The sequence below is a fragment of the Falco biarmicus genome, chromosome 1, assembly GCF_023638135.1.
Source record: "Falco biarmicus isolate bFalBia1 chromosome 1, bFalBia1.pri, whole genome shotgun sequence".
In the NCBI taxonomy this organism is placed as follows: Eukaryota; Metazoa; Chordata; class Aves; order Falconiformes; family Falconidae; genus Falco; species Falco biarmicus.
In genome coordinates this window covers 98,122,334-98,144,539 of record NC_079288.1, presented here as the reverse complement: position 1 = coordinate 98,144,539, position 22,206 = coordinate 98,122,334, and the positions used below count along the sequence as shown (strand labels likewise).

General features: G+C 34.9%; 1 long non-coding RNA gene across 2 annotated transcripts; it reads left to right on the top strand.

Moving 5' to 3' along the window:
* The first annotated feature begins 16,274 nt into the window (after nucleotides 1–16,274).
* LOC130154533 (uncharacterized) lies at nucleotides 16,275–21,967 on the top strand. Of its 2 annotated transcripts, none has more exons than XR_008823782.1 (3): nucleotides 16,275–16,458; nucleotides 19,164–19,321; nucleotides 19,894–21,967. It is a non-coding gene; the product is annotated as an uncharacterized LOC130154533 (long non-coding RNA). The 2 variants fall into 2 exon arrangements; XR_008823783.1 differs by having other exon boundaries at nucleotides 19,161–19,321.
* Nucleotides 21,968–22,206: the final 239 nt, after the last annotated feature.

The window sequence follows — 22,206 nt, the reverse complement described above, 5'->3', positions numbered from 1 at the left end:
ATAACATGCTTATAAACAAAATAAGTTGTTATTTTTGGTCTTTCCTAATGCCATTGTTTGTTTGTTTGTTTGTTTTCTTTTGTGAACCAATTTAGAGAAAAATAGTTCTGGTTAAATAAATTAATATTATTATTAATTGAGAGATCTGCTGCATTGTATTAACAATTTTTCAATATTCACTTCATTGTTATTTTACTAATAGAATCTTCACATATAAAAAAATAAGATTGTTTTATGTTTATGGTGTTGAAAAAATCTATAAAAGAGTACTAATTACTTTTATTTATCACTAGTGTTTGAAATTAAGAGAAAAGTAATAATTATAGAAATACAGTTAAGGAAAAAGGTAGAAAGGATGTGAAGGATTGAGACTGATAACTTCAATTATATAATTTGGTATAGGAAGTTAGTTTATTTAGAGTACTTAGATATACAACAGTGAGGGAGAAGGAGAGAGAGAGACATGGAAAAGCTACTGAGAATGCTTTTGTTAAGGTCCTGCTCTGTTCAACTGATTAAAAAGGGCTTGTTTGGGAGCTTTTCTCCTAACGCAGGCACATAACTGAGATGTCTGGAATTATGTGGTATAAATATTCATGAACACATTCATCCTGTAAATATGTCATCCTGCCTCTTTGTTTTTTTAGCACAAATGATTTATAAACATTAAATAAAACAAAATGGGTAATGTATTAAAGTAACAGAAGTCTCAAAAAAACCTATGACTATTGCAGCTCTAGAGATATTGTATACCCACTCATCCACTTGAAAATGTTAACAGAAATGAATGGCTTAATATGACATCTAGGGATAAAAATAGAGCAAAAGAATCCTCAGGAGGGAATGAAAACCAGAGTAAAGGAAGAAATTAAAGAAGACAGCAAGCTACAAAACAGTGGTATAGAATGGTGGTACACAATGAATACTCTTTCTTCTTCCGCTTTCGGGACTTATGACAGAAAAAAATGCCCTTCCTTTTAGTGCTTGCTGGCAAAGGAAAAAACTTTATTTTGGCTTGTATTTTAAACAAAGGGGGAATTAGTTGTTTCTGTCACTATTTTTTATTCTGTTCTTCTGTTTCACTAAAATTATCTCGTTCAACCAGTTTTGACTGGTGGTGTCACTGCCAATGCATGTATGAAAAATTTCCTGTGATAAAACTTGAGAGAACTTTCCTTTTTCTTGTACTAGTCCTTCTTGTTCTCCTCACACATGTCAATGAAACTTTCTTTACTTTTTATATCATAAAGACATTTATAATGTATGCAATAAAACTTTAAACAGCAAATGAAATGCTTAGTGTTTCGGATTAAAACATCAAAAAAGATATGCTGATAAACATATTTCTTTCCTCCAGGAAATTAGCTTTTATACTTGACCTAGCAACAGGACATGAAATTAATTGTTTTCCGTAAGGGCTATTAATCACAATTGTGACATTTTCCCATAATACACTACTACAGTAATGGAATATTGTCATTCACTTTGAATACAATTTAATTCACAGAGCAAAGTTAAATGCTGCAGACAGGAAAGAGTAAGTTTTTGAAGATGATCCATGCACTAATTGCTAAGCTGTGATGGCATTTTCATTTATTGTAGGCTGCTCAACCATTAATTGTGTGTGGTGATACAGTTCACTGGGGTTTCTCATTGAAAAAGTTACACAGGTTAACTGCATCTGAGTTTAAAAAAAAGAAATATCAAATGAAAAACAAATAAATTGCTAAGTAATATGACTTTAACTCACTGACAAACTGTACATATACTAAAAATACAGAGACCATTCAGCACTCTTAACACCGGCTCAGTTCTGTAAAATAAATATTAAATATATCAGCCTGCAAACATTGAATAAAGTAAGTTAATCCTTCATGTTTGATGCACTTAAACTTTTTGGAGAGAAATAGGAATTCTTTTGCAAGTTAGTGCTCAGAACTGAGTCACAGCTAGCTTCAGTATAAGTGTTAAGATTTCTTTTTAGTGTGCTACTGAACTTAAATGTACCACCTTGCTACCTACTAGATAATTCCCTGATTAATATCAGTTATTAAACATAATAGCATCTCCAGCTCTTGGAAATAAGATACTTGAGGTAAACTAATACTATTTGTATACTCTGAAATATTGGGCATTTTGTGAGAGGTCCAGCATTCTAGATTTAAGAATTATTACAGATAGCTGCTTTTTAGAGCATTTAATCTGTTTAATATGAGACAGGTTTTAATGCCAACTTAATGCCAATGTTTGAAGCTCATGTTGTAGTCTATTTGAGGAAATAAAATTACATAATGACCAGAAGCACTGGAATATTAACATTTTACTTAATGCAGTGATATATAGAATTATTTTTAAAAAAACTCTGAATTTAGAGGCTTCTTAAAACAAGATCTGGGATCTTGTATCTATTTTATTTTAAAAGAAAATATGGTCATTTTTTAAAACTTTAAGGTGGTCATATATCTTCAAACCTATCAATTTAAAAAAAAAAAAAGCACAGAGCCAGAGTATTGATCAATACAGCCAAACAAAACTGAAAAAAAATTATATGCTGAAGTGAAGGTCTATGACTGCAATTTAGATCAGATGTAACAATGTCAAGGCAATCATTACTAAAGCATTAGAAATAATCTGATATAACATAGTTCAGATTCAATCCCAGCTTTGCAAATATTTGTTTAATCTCTTGACTTCAAGGTTTTGCACCTCCTTGTCTTATTTATGTAACCTGAATCATGAAATAAGATGGTTTTGATATTTTTTAATATCTTTTAATAGTAAACAACTTTTTTTGATTTTGATGTGTGATATGTGCCTGCATCCTTTATATTGTCTATTTATTCCTGTTTACCACTGTGGTCTACTGTATTGAACCTGTCTTATGAAACCACTGACCTGACCCTCTGCTGTCTTGTCACTGAAGCTGATATCCTGCTCTGTGCTTGCCTTCATTTCAATCCTAAGGGTTATTATCTTAAAGCTCCTTGTGAAGCCTGTGGTGTACAACTGTGTACTAGCTCATTCCACCAACCAAAGCAAAAATCATAGAATGCCAGAAGTCATAGTTGTGAAAATAAAATCTCAGGAAAATCACAAAACTCAGGACTCTGGTGACAGCTGTTCTGATAAGTGTTCATCTTTCTTGATGAGGAAGCTTTCTTACCTTTTTTTTTTGTTTTGTTTTGTTTTTTTTTTGTTAATGTCATTTACACATAGATAGCATGAGTCTGTTATGTACAGTATCTGTCATGAACTTTTGTGTGATGGGAATAAAATTAATTCGTCACCCTTTATGTAGTACTATGCTTGATACTCAAATCTAATGTTTTATTCACCAGTTGATTATGGACTGTTTATACTCTCTGGTAGCCACTTGTACAAAACGCCTGGTAGATTCCTTAGCCCTGCCTGTTCTAGCAATCTTCAATATTCGATTACCTGCTTGCTGGGTAAAACATGTCACAGATATTCCCATTACAACAAGGCTTTCAGAATGAGACCTTAACTGCAGCACAAGATTTATCATCACAATGATGTCAGGTGCTAAGTATGTGAAGAAATGGGTATACATCTGGAAAGTCTGTATTCAGAAAAGGAATAATACCTGTTTTCTAATTCAACTTCGTTTTAATTATATATAATCATCAGTTACTGTAAACATCACTTGTGATATGTAGGAGGTCAGATTAGTAGACCATACCAAGCCTTCTGGTTTTATCTAATAAGCTATAAAACACGTATATTTTAAACACAGCATTGTGAGGATTCTATTTTCATTGGGGAAGAATCAAATAACATCTGAAGGTAAGAACAAATTGACTGTAACCTGTGGGCACATAACATTTATTATCAGTTTGCTTCCACCCCCACATAAGTAATTTTGCTTCATAACCTTGAAACTGTGCTTTGTAGGTTGTCATACAGTGAAGCCCCTTTACTGTTACAAAAACCCAAGATACTGTAGAGCCCTTTATATCTCCAATAAACCAATGTGTATACTGTTTGAAAAAGCTGTTGAGTTATGTATCTAATCCTTATATAATTTGCCTTTTCTAGATGCAATTTTTATTGTTGTTTTGGTTTGTGTGTTGTTGTTGGGGTTTTTTTTTCTTCATTTCCATTTTTCATACATTATTCCAAAAGTAGACCCACTTTTGTCAGATCAAGTATTTATGTAGAAATACATGGGATGGGGAGGGCAGGGAGGGTCAGTTACTGCTTTTACAGAACAGTTAAATATTGGAATAAAATAAAACCATTCCAGAATTTATCCCCAGTGAAATCAAAAGAAGACCTCAAATTACCTTCGGCATGAATAATATTTCATTACAAAACCTTTAGCAATAGTGGAATCATAGGATGATAAGATTGTAGAATAATTCAGGTTGGAAGGGAGACGAGGCTGGAGGAGAGCTCAGGACATATCTTGTCCAGTCTCCAGCATTGAGGACCAGTTCTGAGATCACACAAGGTTGCCCAGGGCTTGATCCAGTTGAATCTCAAAACTCCCCAAGTGTGGAGACTGGACAATCCCTTCAACCTGTTCAATTGCATGCCTGTTTTCTTGGGGAAAATGTTTTTCCTTGCATCCGGTTAGACTGTCTCTTTGTTTCAATTTATGACAATGCTTCACATCCTTCTGCCATTACTGTGAAGGAGGTTGGTTCTGCCTTTTTGATGGTCCCTCCACAGGTGCTGTGGGTCTGCTGTTACATCCCCTCAAAGGTGTCTCTTCTTCAGGTTAAACAAGCCTACCTCTCAGCCTCTCCTGATAACCCCCCGATAAGTTTATCCAGTCTATCGATGTCATTCTTGACTGAAGTGCCCCAAAACTGGGCACAGGACTCTAGATGCAGCATAAGGAGCAATGAGGGAAGCAGAATAATCACTCTGCTTGACCTTCTGATTGTGGTCCTGTTAGTACAGCCCAGAAGCCTCTTGGCCTTTGCTGTCAAAGCACACTTCTGGCTCATGCCCAGCATCAGCAGGTCCTCCTCAATAGAACTGCTGCCCATCCAGTCAGGCCCCAGCTTGTGACATTGCAAGGGAATTTCTGCCTACCCAGGATCAGGATTTAGTATCAGTCTGTACTGAATTTCATGAGGTTTCTGGCAGCGTATCCCTCTAGCCAGCCTAGGTCCCCCTACATGGCAGCCCTGCTGTAGAGGGTATTGACTGGTTGCCCTCTTTCTCCTTGTCCTTTCCCCTGCCAGTTTGGTTTCATCTGTGAATGATGAGAGTGCACACTTCTGCAGGTCATTGATAAAGACAGACCCCTCCAATTTTTATGACCTTTAGGTAGAATAAGACCCATTAACCATTATCCTTTGAGCCAGCTCCTCTAAACTATTTTTTACCCATTTAGCAGTCCATGTATCCAGACCATAACATTCTAACTTGGATACAAAATACCTGGGATATAAGAATTATAACTTCTTTAAGCCGAGTACTTATCATCTGAAGCTAACTAGAACTTCAGAGATTAGCACAACATAATAATGACAGGGAAAGATTACTAGAAAAAATAATTGTAATTTTAATCTTCTGTCTGAAAATGGAATTGTATAATCATGATGACTACCTAAAATAAAAACTAAAGGTTCTGAAGTTTTTCAGTTTACTACAATTATATAGTGTTAATTATTAATTTTATAATTATTTATACATATTTATTTTATAAAGAAATTTCCTGGTAATAAATTAATATTTATCAGACTAAGGAAAATGTTCACTGATGGGGTATTAAGTAAGCAAGATGTTCACTTCCCTAAAAAAAACACAAAACAAAAAATCCCAGTGTCTATCTAAACTATATTTGGCTTCAGAGTTCAGCAGAAAATTATTTAGGAACCTGAAACATCTTTTCCAATATTATTTAGTCAGGACAGAATATTTCAAAGCAGTCACTGATTAAAGGTCAGTGGCATGTTAAAATCTCCTCTTTCTCCTGGCATTGGGCATACAACTAACACTTCATTCTATACATGCTGATTTTTTTCTTCGTAGATATTTGGTTTAAAACCCTCCTTGCTTAATGTTTATCATGTGCTCCCTACATCTGTGTTATCCTTAAAGGGTTATTTTTGAAGGATATGTGGTTGGGGCCTTTAAGGTGCTACTGCAAACACACAGAAATGCAAACATTTAGAAATGGAATCTTAGGTCAGAGTTTGCAGTATGAAATGTAATTTGGGTTTATTTACTTCAGAGATTTATTTAATTTAATTGATATTTCATGTATAGTTACTTGCAGTTATGAGATAAAGTGAGATGATGTGTAGTTGCAGGAGAAATCATGCAAACTTCACAGTTTTACCATTCAACCAGATGAAAATCAGTGATTTTGACTGATTTTCATTTTGCATTTTTACTTTTCTCTGAACCAGAAACTCAAAGTGAGCCTTGAAGAAAGGGTAGGATAGAAGGTGCTGACCCACATGGATCAAACCCTTTAAAAATATTTACACCAACATCTGTGAAACAGAACTGTGAAGTTTCACACACATCTATATGCCGAATACATTTTGTGAAGGCACTGAAGCATCAAATTTTGCCCCCCGCCCAACCCCCCCACCCCACCCCCCGCCCCCGCCTTGGATTGCATTTACTATCTCTGTGTCATGTTTGTACACTTCCTGTTTGGAATCTTGATGTAGTTTTGAGAACACTCTTTTCTGAAAAGCAAAATAATTAAATCTGATTTAAGTTCACTTTTAATCTTTTGAAGCAAACTTGGGAGGCTGGTTTGCTATAAGCTAATACTTTGAAAAAGATTTTTGAAGTTCAGATGCCATAATCATATTTTTTCTTCACTGGATCCTTTCCTTAATATAGCAAAGATTGAAAACTCTTAAGTAATTAATCTACAGCATTATAATCTTGTCAAATAAACATAGACACACACAATTTTCCAAAGATTTTTGGACTATAGCAATTAAGGGTATCATATATATCATATATGGCTTAAACAAGGGCATTGACATACTCAGGCAAGTAGGATTATTTATAGATACTGCAGATAAAGCCAATCACAGTGGTGGGGTGATGCCAATTTTTTTTTTTTTCTAGGAGATAATATACCTTAGCCACTTGACACCCTTTGCTCGAGTATACAGACAGCACCTACAACACTAAGGGCAGAGGCTAGTTCGTGCTTTTTCCAAATGATGTTAGTTCTAATGTTTTGTCAACAGTCTCCCGCTCTAATTTCTAGTTATGCATTCCACTGCTTCATACGTTGATTTTTCAATCGCTTTGTCCATCCCTGGCCAGCCCCATGCGGGGAACATGGACATGCAGACTGGGGCTCCCCAGTCACTTTGCAGTGACACTGCTGCTCTCACACACTGCACTGCGGGCAGCCCTCAGTCACGGGCAGCGTCTTACACCGTACCGTGCACTTCCACACAACTCCAGTAATGCTGACAGTTTGCGTTATCACACAAAGTATGCATTTCAATGAACAATTGCCAAAACCCAATTTTTATTTTTTTTTTTTTTCCTGGCCCTAAGCAGCATGTTAGGTTTTCAGCTATTTGCCCAGAATTACCACAATTTTTTTTTTAATTATTTTTTTTTTTTTACACACGATTCATAACTCTACGTTTGAACATGTAACAAGACAACAGATAAAACAAACAAGACAGAGGGCTATTTCAGTTGTTACGTTCTAGGAATTCCCCAAATCTTATAACACCCTAAAGGAAGTTTTCAGCTTCCCAGATCTTAAGACAATCAAATATTCAATACAAAGAATAAATATAAATACCTTTTATGTTGAGCAGAAGTCCTTGTCCACCTGTGTGAGAAGCCGAGGCGTAGGCAAGTCTCACCAACAGAAGGTGCAGTCGGGGGCCCCAAGGGTCCCCAGGACCCTGGATTCCAGCACCGTCAGAAAGTTCTCCTGCCTGGCTCACCAAATTGATGCCCAAACGGCACAGAGTAACTGCTCAGAGATGAATTTTGTCTTTAAGCAGCAAAGGTATTTATTTTGTACAACGTTGGGGAGCTAGCCGATTCACATCGGACAAACTAGCTCCAAAGTTTCAGTGAAAAGTTAGGTATTTTATAAAGTTTTCCGTGAGAGGTTACACAACATCTTTACATACATACTCATTTGATTTTGACACCTAATCATTCCAGTCATAATAGGTGGGATCTAGGTGGAGTAGACCTTTCAATTTTCTTTGTTCAACAATTTCCTGTCTTGATGGTCTCCTGATCTCCTTCAGGTGCCCACCTTATCTTTTCTAATTATTCAGAGTACATTCCTTTCTCAACACAAACAGAGCATCACCCAGAGCATTGTACCAAACTCATCCTGACTAATCTTTTTATTTTAAGACCTTGTTCTGTTTCAGGGGTGTGGGGAAATGGAGAAAAAAACATTTACAGATAGAGTTCAGATGTAAGAAAGAAAGGATGTAACCTAGAAACCACACAGCTTTGGTAATCAAGTGGCAACTGGAATCTTATATGCAAAATATCTTGTTACTTAAAAATGTTTTGGTTTAAAAAAACATATAAAAGGAAAAATCAAAGAAAACTAGTTTTGTGAAACAATAACTGAGGTAATAGAAACTAAGTTCATTGCATACTTTTTGATAATTACAAGCTTTAATTGATTACTGAGCAAAGTCTCCAGTTGGCTGTTTCATACTTTTCATGACTTACTGTTTGATTTGAACTATTTAATAAAACTTTAATTAGAGAATCTGTGATTAAAGAAAAAGCAAGATTTAAGAGCTGAGAATCTTTTAGTATTCTGTAAGAGACTAAAACATACAAATTTTTCTGTTTATCAGTAAATTAACTGGAATTGCTTTTATTCCTTGTCCTTACTAAAATGTAATCTGTGGGTTTTCTGTTTCATTATGTTCATACTAATTTCTTTATCAGAATACCAGAGCTTAGATCCACTTAGAATCACAAAAAATAAGTTAAAGATAAGACTTCAATTATCCCTATGTTACTGTACTTCATACAGGACAAAAATATGGTGTTTAATCATAGTTGTTGCACCTCATTGCAGATAGTCAAAATAAATATCCTTACACTCTGTGTTTGATTCCATTTCCTTTATTAGCAGCTCATTACATATATCTATGTATAGTTGCTTAACAAATACTACATGTAGGAAACTTAAGTAAGCTCACAATACATTCTTGGGTTTCCAAGTCATTTGCTACTTACACATTTAGAGCTCTGCAAGTCTAGAACACCTCTGTATGCGATCCACACTTATTATAGGTCAATTTGTCTCTGCTTAACTTTTTCCCTAATTGCTCCAATCCAGCCCAAAAGGGCAATTTTGTGCCATAGTCCTGAGCCTTGAAAAGTTTATCTTTTAATGTCGTTCACAGATCTGAGTAAAGCCTTTATCAAAGCCTTATCAAAGCCTAGTACTAAAGTTTTAACTTTAACTGCCCTTGTTTTAACCTGGCTACCAGGAAAAGGTGTTACTCTTTACTCATTGTCATCAGAAGTTAAAGAGAGAGTCTAAGATGACTAGACGCATATGTCCTGTTTCTTTCTGGGAAGATTATATCCACCACTTGACAACTGTAAACACTTGTCATAAGAAGAATTCATGGTTAATTAGTTGAGACAAACAAGCTTGAGACCAAAGCTCAACTTCAGGCGTATTCATTGGACCTTTAGTTTGAGATGTGAGGACAATATTCTAATTGAAAGACTTTTACTGCATCTTACTTTAAAACAGGAATGAATTAATTGCACACAGGTTTTCAGAACTGGAAATATCATTATCTCCTCTCCCAGAGTAATTTTAAAAGAACTTGATAGCTACCATTGCATTTTTTCATAGGTCCAACTCATTAAGCTTGCTTGAACATGCATCACATCAAATCTTTTAGAAAATACAGATAGATTAATACTTATTTCAAGAATCCAATGACTATTTGTCCTGGTTGCAGCTGGGACAGACTTAATTATCTTCTTAGGAGCTAGCACATGTTGTGTTTTAGCTCTGATGTGAGGCTTTTCAGCTTCTCAGACCTTGCCAGCAAGAAGGCTGGAGAGGCACAAGGAACTGGGAGGGGGCACAGCCAGGTCAGCTGACCCAAACTAGCCAAAGGGATATTCCATACCATGGGACAGCATGCCTGGTATATATACCTGGGGGGGGTGGTCAGGTTGTTTCTCAGGGACTGGCTGGGCATTGGTCAGCAGGTGGTGAGTAGCTGCATTGTGCACCACGTGTTTCTTTCTTCCTTTCCCTCTGGATGTTATGCTTTTCCTATCCCTTTTCATTATAACTGTTTTTGTCATTGTTGTTATTATTGTTCTCTCATTTTAATTCTGTTTCAATTATTAAATTGTTCTTGTCTCAAGTTTTACATTCCTTTCCAACTCTCCTCCCCATCCCTCTGGGTGAGGGGGAGTGAGCGAGCAGCTGCGTGGCACTTAGTTACCAGCCAGGGTTAAACCATGACACTATGGCATGAGTAAAATGTTATGTTACTGAGGTGTTTTAATACTTCTGTTCATGAGCAGAATCTTCCATGACTAGTCTTTTTGCATGTGAATATCCTTGTCTAATACAGAAGCTTCCAAGTTAAATGTAAAAGATCTCTGAAGAAAATTGGAAATTTGGGGGAATCACAATTTGGAATTTATGTGTCTGTGACTCTCGTTGAAATATGTTCTGTCCTGCTCCTCTAAAATAAAAACTGTTTAACACAGCACAAATTTATTTTAGATTTCCCACCTTTAACTCCTCCCAAATTTAGTCCTTTTTTTCAGAAATAGAGGTTTAGTGTAATTGTATCTAGTCTAATCATTAGCTAACTTGGATTTTTCAACACCATTCTTTTGAACATTTTATCCTATGCTTACACTGCAAAAGAAGCACAAAAGAGCCCCAGGGTTCTATGTCTATTGCTGTGAATAAGGCAATCACCATTTACACCTGTAAATGTTCCTGCCCAGAGTCTAGGAAGGACTGAAATGAAAGAAAGTCATTCAAGTCTGAAATTGACAAAGGTCACCAAATAAATTAAATTTAGTTTTTTCTCTTCAACTAAACTAAAAGAGCAGCACTCAGATCACAGCTCCCTTCTAAAGCTAATGCTAATTTAGGTGAATTATCCCTGAGAGATTCAGAGGAAACTGATTTCACAAACTATAGAAATAATGGGATGCATTCCTGATGGTGATATAAATGCACCATCTTTCTAGTTCAGCTTTGTCCTTTTGAAATATAAAGGTCCTTTTATCACCTTTTGGTCTCATAATCCCAAATCATGCTGAACACTTAAATCATTCAATTAATTCTTGCTGTCCTTTAAAAAACTTGAAATTGCTGATTGCTAGCGTCCTTCAAGTTCTACATTAAAAAAGCAAAAGGGAAGTAGGGTGATATGCCATTTTAAGTAGGTTTTTATTATTGATTGACTCTTTCGTTTACTTTATCTGGCTGACAAAGTGGTTGACCCTATTTCATCCTCAAAATAATTGCTGACTACACAACCAATAAAATATAAATTAAATATGTAACATGTTTTCACTGAAAAACATGAATTAATAAAAATTAGCACATGCTGATATTATGCCAATTGCTTAGTGAAAAGAAATTTACAACAATTTGCCTGCTGAATTAGAAAGAAAGCAGTATCTTTTCTGTATCAAAACTAATTAATTCAATACTGTCATTAAATGTGTTTGTTATAAACTGCTCTTACTCAACCTTCATAATTTCTTACAAAATTAGTTTATTCAAATGGAAAATTTTCATTATTAATGAAAAAAATAGTTACCCAAAAAGGGGTTAGGATACATTTTTAAATTTCTGAATTATTTATTTTTAATTATTGAAATTTTGACAAACTAGCAAATGCATATTCATTCTCAGGCTGAAACACTCCGTGGTAAATTTCAGCGAGACTGAAATTTTATGGAAGTATTAAAAATCCTCTTGTAATAGAGTTTTATAATGGAAGTACTATCAGATCCTGAATTATTGTTGTGCTGTTGGGCACATAATGAATGCTGTATTCTGGAAACGAAGTAATGACAAATATACTAGGTAATGGAAGTTTCTGTGGAGACCGTGGTGTACATGCCATATGTACTGAATAACTGTTAGTACAATGAAAACTGGATTACAAAATATACTTAATCTTCCTTTGTTACAATGACATTTCATTGACCTGTGACCTCCTAGAATAAAGCTAACAGCAAATCCATAGTAAAAATGATAAAAATACCAATTAAATATGGAACTAATACAAGTTTTGGAGTTTTCCAGGCTATTAGCCATTAATTTAACAGTATCCTGTAGCACAGTTTCAGTGCTACTAGATTTGGATACAAAAGTTGTTTTTTCCCTAACTCTCTGAGGCTGTTCAACTACATAAAGAAAAGGATATAGAATTCACCATAAACTAACTAAAGGTTTTAAAAGTGTTTCAAACTAAGGTTTTTCATTTATTCACTCACCATCTTTCTATTGTGCCTAAAGATTGTGGTAACAAGTCAGGTCAGATGTCCTTCCAATAGTTCTGGGCTGAATGCTTGAACTCATCTCTGAATTGTCTTGACTTTTTGCTCACAGAGGCTGGGAAAATGAAGGCACTTTTAAGGTAATCAGACTAAAACCATTTTTCTTGTTGCATTCCGCTAGTTAACAGGCAACATGTTGTGCACACCATACTGGTGGATTGCTGAAATTTGACCCATGACCTTTCATAATAGATTTTTTTATATATTTGTTTATTTATTTTTATTAAGTGAAGTGTTTAAGTACATGCTTATCATTAAATTTATCCTAACGTTCTTTAAAGAAAAATGAGGAGCACATGCTTAAGATGGAATGGGTATTTCACCCATTGCACCTGAGTACAACTGGGAGAACATTCAGAACATATATGGCTTGATATCACAATTACGTAATCTAAGAAATTTTATTCTGAAGTCCAGTGCTCATAGTGTAGTCTTTGTGGTAACACAGCTTGCCTAAAATACTTAAGTTCCAACATAGGAAAGAACCAGAACTGAACATATTAAATATAAGACATGTTTAGGCAAAATATTTAAGATGTGCTTCAAGGTAAGCCAGAAATTTCCTATTTTAGGCACAATCTTCTTCAGCTGAACTTACCTTCTCAAGGATTAGGTAAGTTCTGTTAATGTTTGAGCTGAGTGAGGTTGTATTTTCACAGAATCACAGAATGGTTGAGGTTGGAAAGGACCTCTGGAGGTCATGTGCAACCTCCCTGCTCATGCAGAGCTACCTAGAAGTGGTTGCCCAGGATGATGTACAGATGGCTTTTGAGTATCTCCAGGGTGGGAGACTTCACAGCCTCTCTGGACAATGTATTTTGTATCACACCTAATTGTAACTATGGTTTATTGACTTAATAATTTCAACAATGTATACGTGATAATGTTTTTTCAGCATCCTAATCGAAATTCTGTGACCATAGTTTCTGTGATTTCCCCCCCAAAAATTAAAAAATAGAAAAAAAAGTTGCTGTCTTCTTTCTAAATGTGGAAAATAACGATTATTTCTTGCGCATTGAAGTATAAACTGCTGATGTAACAGACAAAAAGTTCAGAATAACCTTACTTTTCAAAAAATAAATATGCAGTTCAGAGAAAGTTGTATTTTAACCACAATTAACCTCATTTAACATTAATATTTGATATAACTTTAAAAAACTATGCATTTCAAATTTTATTGTCTTCATTTATAGATTAACGTATTTTTAAAAAAATTTTCTTGTTACACATGCCTTTTATTTCATTAAACCAGAAAGAGCTGTATTGTATAAGAAATATTTATATTGAAACTGTTTTAAATATCCCATTATGCTTATAAAAATTTCAGACACTTTATCAAACTGAATTGTGGGTCAAAATTGTTTGTCTTCAAAGAGCTTCTTTGTTTATATTATTCTTTCTTTGCCTAGATTCCTGTACTATTTTTATGTGTTTATTGCAATACCAATTCCTTGACCATCAAATAAGTTTTGTGGATGATGAAAAAAATGTATTCACATACTCTTATGTGTCTATGTTAAAAATTGTTATGGCTAGATTGAAAAATGTGTTTAACAGCCACAGTCTTCACAATCTGTAATTTTTAGGCAGCTAACTACCTAAATGTATCTCCCCCTTGTGTGTGCAGAACACCAAAAAACCTGTATGAATATAAGAGTATTGCTTCAGTTATTAAAGAGAAAATCATAAATAGAAAGCTACAACTTAAATCCAGTCCCTTTTTGAGACTTGGTGGCCTTTCTGTAGGCTTGGGGTAAATACCAAACATTATCAGCCCTCTGAGTTCTTGTAAGGTTTGCCACATTTAGTTTTTTTCTTACAAATGGAATCCTGGCAAGATTCTGTCTGCTTTCTAACCAATATACCACAGGCTATTATTTCCCCATGAGGAAGTAGCTCCACTGTGCATTCCCTCTGTGTGAAGGATTTGAGCATATCCTGGTTATTTGTCACTGAATTCTGGAGGATGATCTTTATCATTTCCTTTCTCATTGAGTATCTGCATATTATCTGAGCTGAAAAGTACTGATTGCTAGTCAAATTATTAAGATACCTGACTTTGTTTAGGTAATATTTTAAATTGTTAACAAAAGTTCAGCATGGGCTCTAGAATCAGGGAAAAAAATCACACCAAGGTTGCAGACTCAAACTCACCCTCAGTTTAGTGTTTCTACAGATACTACTCAAAAGACCATTTAACCCAGTGTCTCTTGACAGCAGCCAATAAGAAAATCTTAGAGGAAGAGAATAATAAGAAAAAATTAGAGGAAGAGGAATAATAATTAAAAAAAAAGAGCATGAATAGGATTATACTTTTCCCAAATATAACATCCCAGAGTACAGTAGCCAGTGGCCTAGAGATTTCCTGAGCTGAAGGGTTCATCAGACTATTGTGTTTCACAGTTCCTAAATTACTTATTCTCCGAGATTGTTAAAAATTATCTATACCAAACAATTCCCAGTTAAGAATATTTATTTTCTTTTTTTTTAAAAAATAAAATTCTAACCTAATGTCTACTGATTTTACAGAACAGACATGTTCTTTAATTAGCTCTTGATAAATATTTTTTATTTACCTCCTTTTCTGTTCACAGTTGCATGCACTTCTGCTATATATGGTCTTTATCCTTTTCACAAGGTAAAGAGCTCTAATCTACTTAGTTTCTCTTCATCTGGAGACCATTCCTCTGGAAATACTTAACAGAAACATGTACTCTTAGTTGTGTTATTATTTATTATTACTATTTTAGAGTTTTATGAGTAAATGGCAGATAAAAATCAAATCTATCATGGTTTTATAATTCCCCCCACTTTTTCTTTAATAATCTGATTTGGTTTTCAGTTAATTATGTAAAATGTATTAATTTTTTGATCCATTGTTTCCTCTTCGCCCTTTGATTTATTTTTCGCATATCTTTTACAATGTCAGTGAGGATAAAATGTGTCCCACTTCCACATCCTATCCCCTCACATTTCAGAATGGGAATTCAAAATTCCAAGAAAGTATCTAATTTGTTCAGTACAGTAAATTTCATTTGCAATGAAACTCTTCCTGAGTGACCAGAAATTTGAAAATGGTAGTTTTGTTGTATTAAAAAGATCAGCATACCAAATGAATGAACACAATGCTGGAAAGATCATGCAAGCTGTTCAAACAGAAACAAAACAAAATAACAAAAAAGTGAAAGAAAAGAAAACCTAAATGTACCATACTACCTATGCAAAAGGAGAATAAATAAAGTAGTTTTCAATGATGTAGTCATGATGCAAAAAGTATATTTTTACTTTAAGTTTAAATATGCCAACTGAAAACAAGTTGGGTTTTTATAAAATCATAAACTTAAATTAAAACACAACAGATGCCAGAATGTTGCAATTAAACAAATAACTTTAAATTATGTTCATTAATCCATAGCCTTGATTTAAACAGGGATAATCCCAGGTTTTGGACTTAAACCCAAAGAGGCTTTGGAGATTCATATTAACCTTTTGAAGGACATTTCACAAGGTCAGATCCATGTTACAAAATGAATGTTAATGTGAGCAGAAGCTGTGGAATGATGTATTTCTGCCACATATTTCTTGAGAACACCACTTAAAGGAGGACTTATGGGAAAAGATATAGTAAATAGTAGTCAGTGCACAGCTGGAGCTAGAGGCTCCCTGGGGGCGAGGATACCAGGAGCCATTGGGGATGCTCCTGAGGGTGGCAGGGCAAGAACTTACCAGCTAGGGCTGATCCCACAGCCTCAGCCAGTGTGTAGGGCTGGCCCCATCTGTACAGGGTCAGTCCTGGCCACAGCTCCTTTGGGCACCTGAGATTCTTTCGCCTCAGCAATCAGCAGGACAGAACTGCCCATGGCCATGCTGATGCTGAGCTGGGACCCCAGCCCTGGCACACAAGGCCCCAGCAGGAGGGCTTTCAAGACCCCTAAGGTAAAAAAATACAAAATTTTACATAGAGAAACTGCCTCATGCTACATCATATAGGTGATACATAGGAATTCATGATAGTGACTGAACAAGAGCTTGCTGTTACCTCTGCAGCTTCATGGACATTAGTAGTTCTTTCACAGAGTAACATCATAAACGTCAGAAGTAGGAAAACAATAAAAACTGAAATCTCTGGCAAAAGTGAGAGATAAAGATTAATTATTAACTTGTTACTGTTTTAGTAGGTGCAACATCCTATTAGAAAATGTTGCTATTCTAGCACTGGAAATTTCTAGTTATCAAGATCTTGTTAAAAAATTGAGATTATGTAGGTATTTAAGTGAATAGTAATATCCAGAAAATCTACTTATCTTGGGTTGTGGATATTCAAAACCTCATATTTAAAGATCTGCAGAAAACCTTTGTACAGTCTCTGGGTTGTCAAGTCCCTTAGTTATCAGCCACTCATTTGATGAAATACTTTCAAATATCTAGGAACAATTGTGAAAATTCACAAAGTTTTTACAGTAGTCTTTAAACTTGAGAGCAGATGTGAAGTTAACACATTCAAAAGTGAAATCCTGAAAATGCATGTATTTTAAGACGTTGCTGGGCTGCAGTTCTTACACAAAAGAATATATTGAGCATAAGTAAAACAATTATATGGGCTATATGAATCTAAGTGCATTTTTCTTACAGGGTCCTGTTAAATCTTGGTAATTTCAAATGGGATCTCAGTACTTTTCAAGATTTTTGCCCTTAACTTCTTTTCCAGTTTCTGCTATTAGAGTTGATTCTGCTTAAAATAAAAGGGAGTACCAGGGGGCATGACTTGTCTCTATCAGTTCTTTGCACTACAGTGGTAAATCAATTACATAAACTGTTACACTATACTCTCAATTGCATTCATTTCCTTTCACCTATGAGGGGTGACACTTATTTTTGCCGTATCTTTCCTATTCATTTGTGTCCCAAAGAAAAACTGCTCAGTTTAGGTAGTTAAATCAAATAAAAATCAAAGCATTTTATACATTATTAACAATCTATAATTAACCAGCAATCAATGAACCACATGAGAAGGATCAGTATCAGTAGTAAAACAGGTATACCACAATACTAGCCACCTACAAAATGTTCATAAACACCTACAGATATTTAAACAGCCTTCTATAAACAATCCCAGCAAATTCTAAACCTATACAAATATCCATTCACAGTTATGGGGCCACAGACACTCTCACAATATACGCGGGCTACAAGTGGATATCTCTCTCCTGGCACCGGAGGGTCCCCTACTACCACACATCTGTGTTGGAGATGGGGCTACTCCAGCTTTATATGCACCCGTGCTGTTCCCTACAACTTGGTAATGTGAATGCCAGTGACAGGGTCACATCACCCCCCACCACCCCCAGGCTGTGAGTCCCCACACGCTGCACCCAGTACTGCCACTCCAGGAACAAGTGCAGGCTGCTCACAGGATCTGACGGAAAGACTACCCTCTCCAGCCTTGGTAGAAGTTTGGCAGTACCAAACCAGCTTCCCACTACTGCTTTTTCCTCTACATGGTGTCTACTCCAACATTAATGATTTTCATGTTCTTTTATATTACCTTTCAGCTTTACTTCTAATTTGTTGCAACAGTCTCTTCAGTATTCACTGTTTATTGTTTAATCTTGATTGTAATTTTCCTTTTTAACACCATCAGTGGGGTCTGATTGTCACCTTCCTTTTTAACATGATCAGTTTTTGGTAAACATACACCAGACTTTTTTATTCTTATTTACTTATTTTTTTATATGATCCACACATGCACTACATACACTCAAATTCCTACTTTTACAGGTTTTGTCTAAAATGTATTTTATATTGGGAGGGTCAGATTCTCAGCAATTTTATAACTAACTCTTTCATTAATGGCAGTTTAGCTTAGGGGGCTACAGCTTTAAGATTTACTGTTATTAATTTCTCATTCTAAGTAATAGTTTCCAGTTAGAAATTATTGTTAAAATAAGCAATAGTTTAACAGTTAAACTCATGCTGATCTTCCTTATTCATGGTCAGCTGGCAGAATATAGCCTTATATAAGTAACAGTTGAATTGTCTGCCTTCATATGTGAATATGATTAGGTTGCTAATTTCAGTCTCCCATGAATGCATGTGCTGTTGCTCTCTAATCCACAGTAGCTGTTGACATAAGTGCTGGTGACTCCAGTGCTGGCTGCCCCTTGGTATAAAGTGCACAGCTTAGCAACATGTCTTTCACATAAAAGCCAATGTCACTGCTTCATGGAAATACTGAATCTAGATCCATTAAAAACCTCATGAATCTGCCAAATAAATATACTTGAGGAAGTTATTGCTTCACAGTATTAATCACACAGAAATGTTATGTAAATCCATTTTGAGGTAACCTGCATGTCTTCAAGGGTGCATAGGCTGTGTCACTTAAAATATTCAGTTGCTTTTTTTACTTTAAAAAGCAATTTCACACGGTAGCATCAAAAAAACCAAAAGCACTTTGCTGCATCATTAGCTTGGATGACATGCTGAGAGTGATGACAGAGATGCACAACCAAGCACTTCTAGCTACAAAAAAAGCATAGTTACCATGTCACATAACGATCAAACTTCTTTAATAGGTTACTGGTATGATATATTAACCCAGAGAAAAGCATTTGCATCTCCTTACTTTTCTCTACCAGCAGATAATATACATTGAACTGCTACCAGTTACCCATTGAGGAAACGGACTTCTTAAAGAACTTACTTGTTTAATGAAAGTCATCTATATGTAAAGTATGATGCAAAGAAAACTGAAAAACATAACAACATAACAAACTGATTTCAGTCTTCCAGGTCTCAGGTATTTTTATAAATTGTTCTTAATATTCTTGGAAATGCTAGGGGAAAATACATGTTACCATAATAATTCATAATAGATCAATGCTTTTATATTATATTAAACTTGGTTTGGAAATGGAGACCTAAATGTATAATGATAATGTTCAAGACTGCATATGACATAGTTGGGAAAAACTTTAGTTTGAGAAATTTATTGTACTTTTGCCAATGAGTTTTAGCATTATTGTTTATTTTGTATTCTGTACCATATATAAACTCCAAAATGGGTGGGAAGATTCCTAGGTCATCACTGTATTTCTAGGGCCTGGACTCTTAAAAATGCCGGGATATGATAGCTTTATATACTTAATAACAAGGTATTTTTACTGGTTGCTATCTAATACTTTATTAGACAGTTTTCTCCCAGGGCAAACAAACTGTGTGTTTCAGTGAGGGAAGAAATATTCAGTTTAAAAACTAGGCATATAGGTCATTTGCCTTAAATTTGTATATAATATTTTTTTCTTTTTGTTATTTTTTTCAATTCTATTCTTTCTAATTCTTCTATTTTGTTGTTGATCTTTCCCTTTTTAGCACTTCAGGAGGTGGAAGTCAAAGGCATTATTGTCTGTTTTTCTCTTCACAAGTAAACGGTGTTGTTTTATGACCTTATTTTCTTTCCCGACTGAGTCCTCAGCTAGGTCTGCGAGCCAGATGAAAAGGGGTGCTTCAGAGTTTTCAGTGTGGTAGGAATTAAAGTCACATTTAAAAATCAGCAACAATGCTGCAGAACTGCCTGCATGCCTAAGAGTTTATAAGCATAAGAGTTTTGGTTGTAAAGTTATTTAAGCATTGACAGTGGTGTCATTTTTTGAAGTTGTTTTGTCAGAGTTGGGCAGCTCTAATTCTATATTTCATTTAAAGCCAACTAAGATTCATTGGTTTAAATAAAAATGCTGTCATGCCATGCCAGATAGCTCCTGCAAAACACATACCTCTTTGCTTCTAAGACATCAATGAAAAAGGATAGAAACTATCTTTACTATGCTAAATCAATAACCCTTTACTCAGCAGTATGAACTTTGAGTTTCTTTTTGGTCTGAAATAATATCAGTGCACATCTAAAAAAGCTGTTAATCACAAATAGGCAAGGCTGAAGAAGAAAGTGTCCTTCATCATTCTTGTTGAAGGGCGGGGGAAGTAAGATTTCAGTGACAGTTGGAAACCTAAGTGTCTATAACCGGCTTTGAGAATTTGCAGAGCTGGGCAGAGAATTAATCATTATGAGAGCTATCATCTTCATGCCCAAGACTCTTTGTGAACCTCATCTCATAGCCTTTCACAAAATCATTTACCTGTCTTTATGTGTTTGATCCCATCTTTTGAAGGAGAAAGCTAAAGATTGTGCACTACATAAATGAAGCTTGGAATAAAACACACAAAACTATCTAGATGAGTGTTCTGTACTGAGGCTGCTTCAAATGTTACAATTAAAATGTCAGATAATTACTTGATTTGACCCACATGCTAGAATGGACTTAATCTCTGTTTTGAGAAGTTTGATTTTTTGATGTTTTAATTTCCAGCCTGTGTAAGCATTAAAATCATGCTTTGCTAGGCTCTGTCTTACAGCACTTCGCCTTTCTTGACTGCTTCCTTAAATAATGTTATGTTTGAATTTTTCTCCTGTTGTAGAAACTATAGATATCTTAAGGGAACCTATTCCAAAAGTCCTTGATAAGCACACTTTATATATAGCTTCTTCAGCTCTGTGCTGTGATAGTCACAATATTTTATAGGAGGAATCTCACCAGTCATTTCAGATATGTCCATAGAGCCCTTTGTAGAACAACCCTCCGAAACTATCCTTGGGGAGAAAGAAAATATATTTCCACAGTGTCATTATTTTTACAGTTTGATTATAATGACTACAGCTATAGTTCTATTACTACTGACACTAGTATTACAAGTGTAACATACCACAGCAGAATGTGACATTTCCTAGGCTATTGTAAAGCCTCCAGAAACCATCAAGGATTTGCTTAGTCTACTATAGAACATGTCTGAGAAATTAATTTTATGAGACAGGGCACCATTGTGAATAAAACCACCTAGAGTGTTCAAAGTGAATGTTTTGTACCCAGTGTGATAAAGCAAGAGTTTAGTTTAAGCCAAAAGAATATCTGGAACACTTTGTTTTCCCACATACCACGTTTTATTACAATAGACAAGAAGAAACCAAATAAACTGAGAATAAAAATTACCAGTGTGTGTAATGGTTGTGCTAAGTTTTTATGTCTGGAGAGTGGACTTGAGGGAGGCAAATAAACTCTTTTATGCGATCCAGTTTTGTACATGAATCTATTGAAATTGCATTGAATTGAAACTTGAACTTATATTTTGTTAGTACTGGTTCACATTTCTTTCAGAAGAATTTCTGGAAAAAATACGTATTAAAATGGACTGTGAAAATATCAGGCTAGAACCGATCAAAAATATAGAGAAACAGAAAGGATTAGAAAGAAGGTGGTTTATGACAAATTGAGGAAAGGAGTGTGAGGTAATCAACCTAATTCAAGTCTAGGCATACCTGCAGTTTATTTAATTTCTCTGTACCTTGTTGATATTTACATTTTTAAATATAGCACATGACATTAGAAAATTCAAACCTTATGCTTTTTTTCTTTTTCTCTGAGTTTATGGATTTTATAACATTAAAAGTATGTGAGAATATTTTGGTCTGATATCTAAAAACATACTTCACATTGATTAAAAAAATGACTTTATTTTAATATAGATTAATATTTAGAAACAAGGAAGAGAATCCTAAAAAAAATTTCAATAAACTTTTTATTTTCCTTTTTCCCCACTTCAAACTTTGCAAGAAATGTGATGTCTGAACACCTG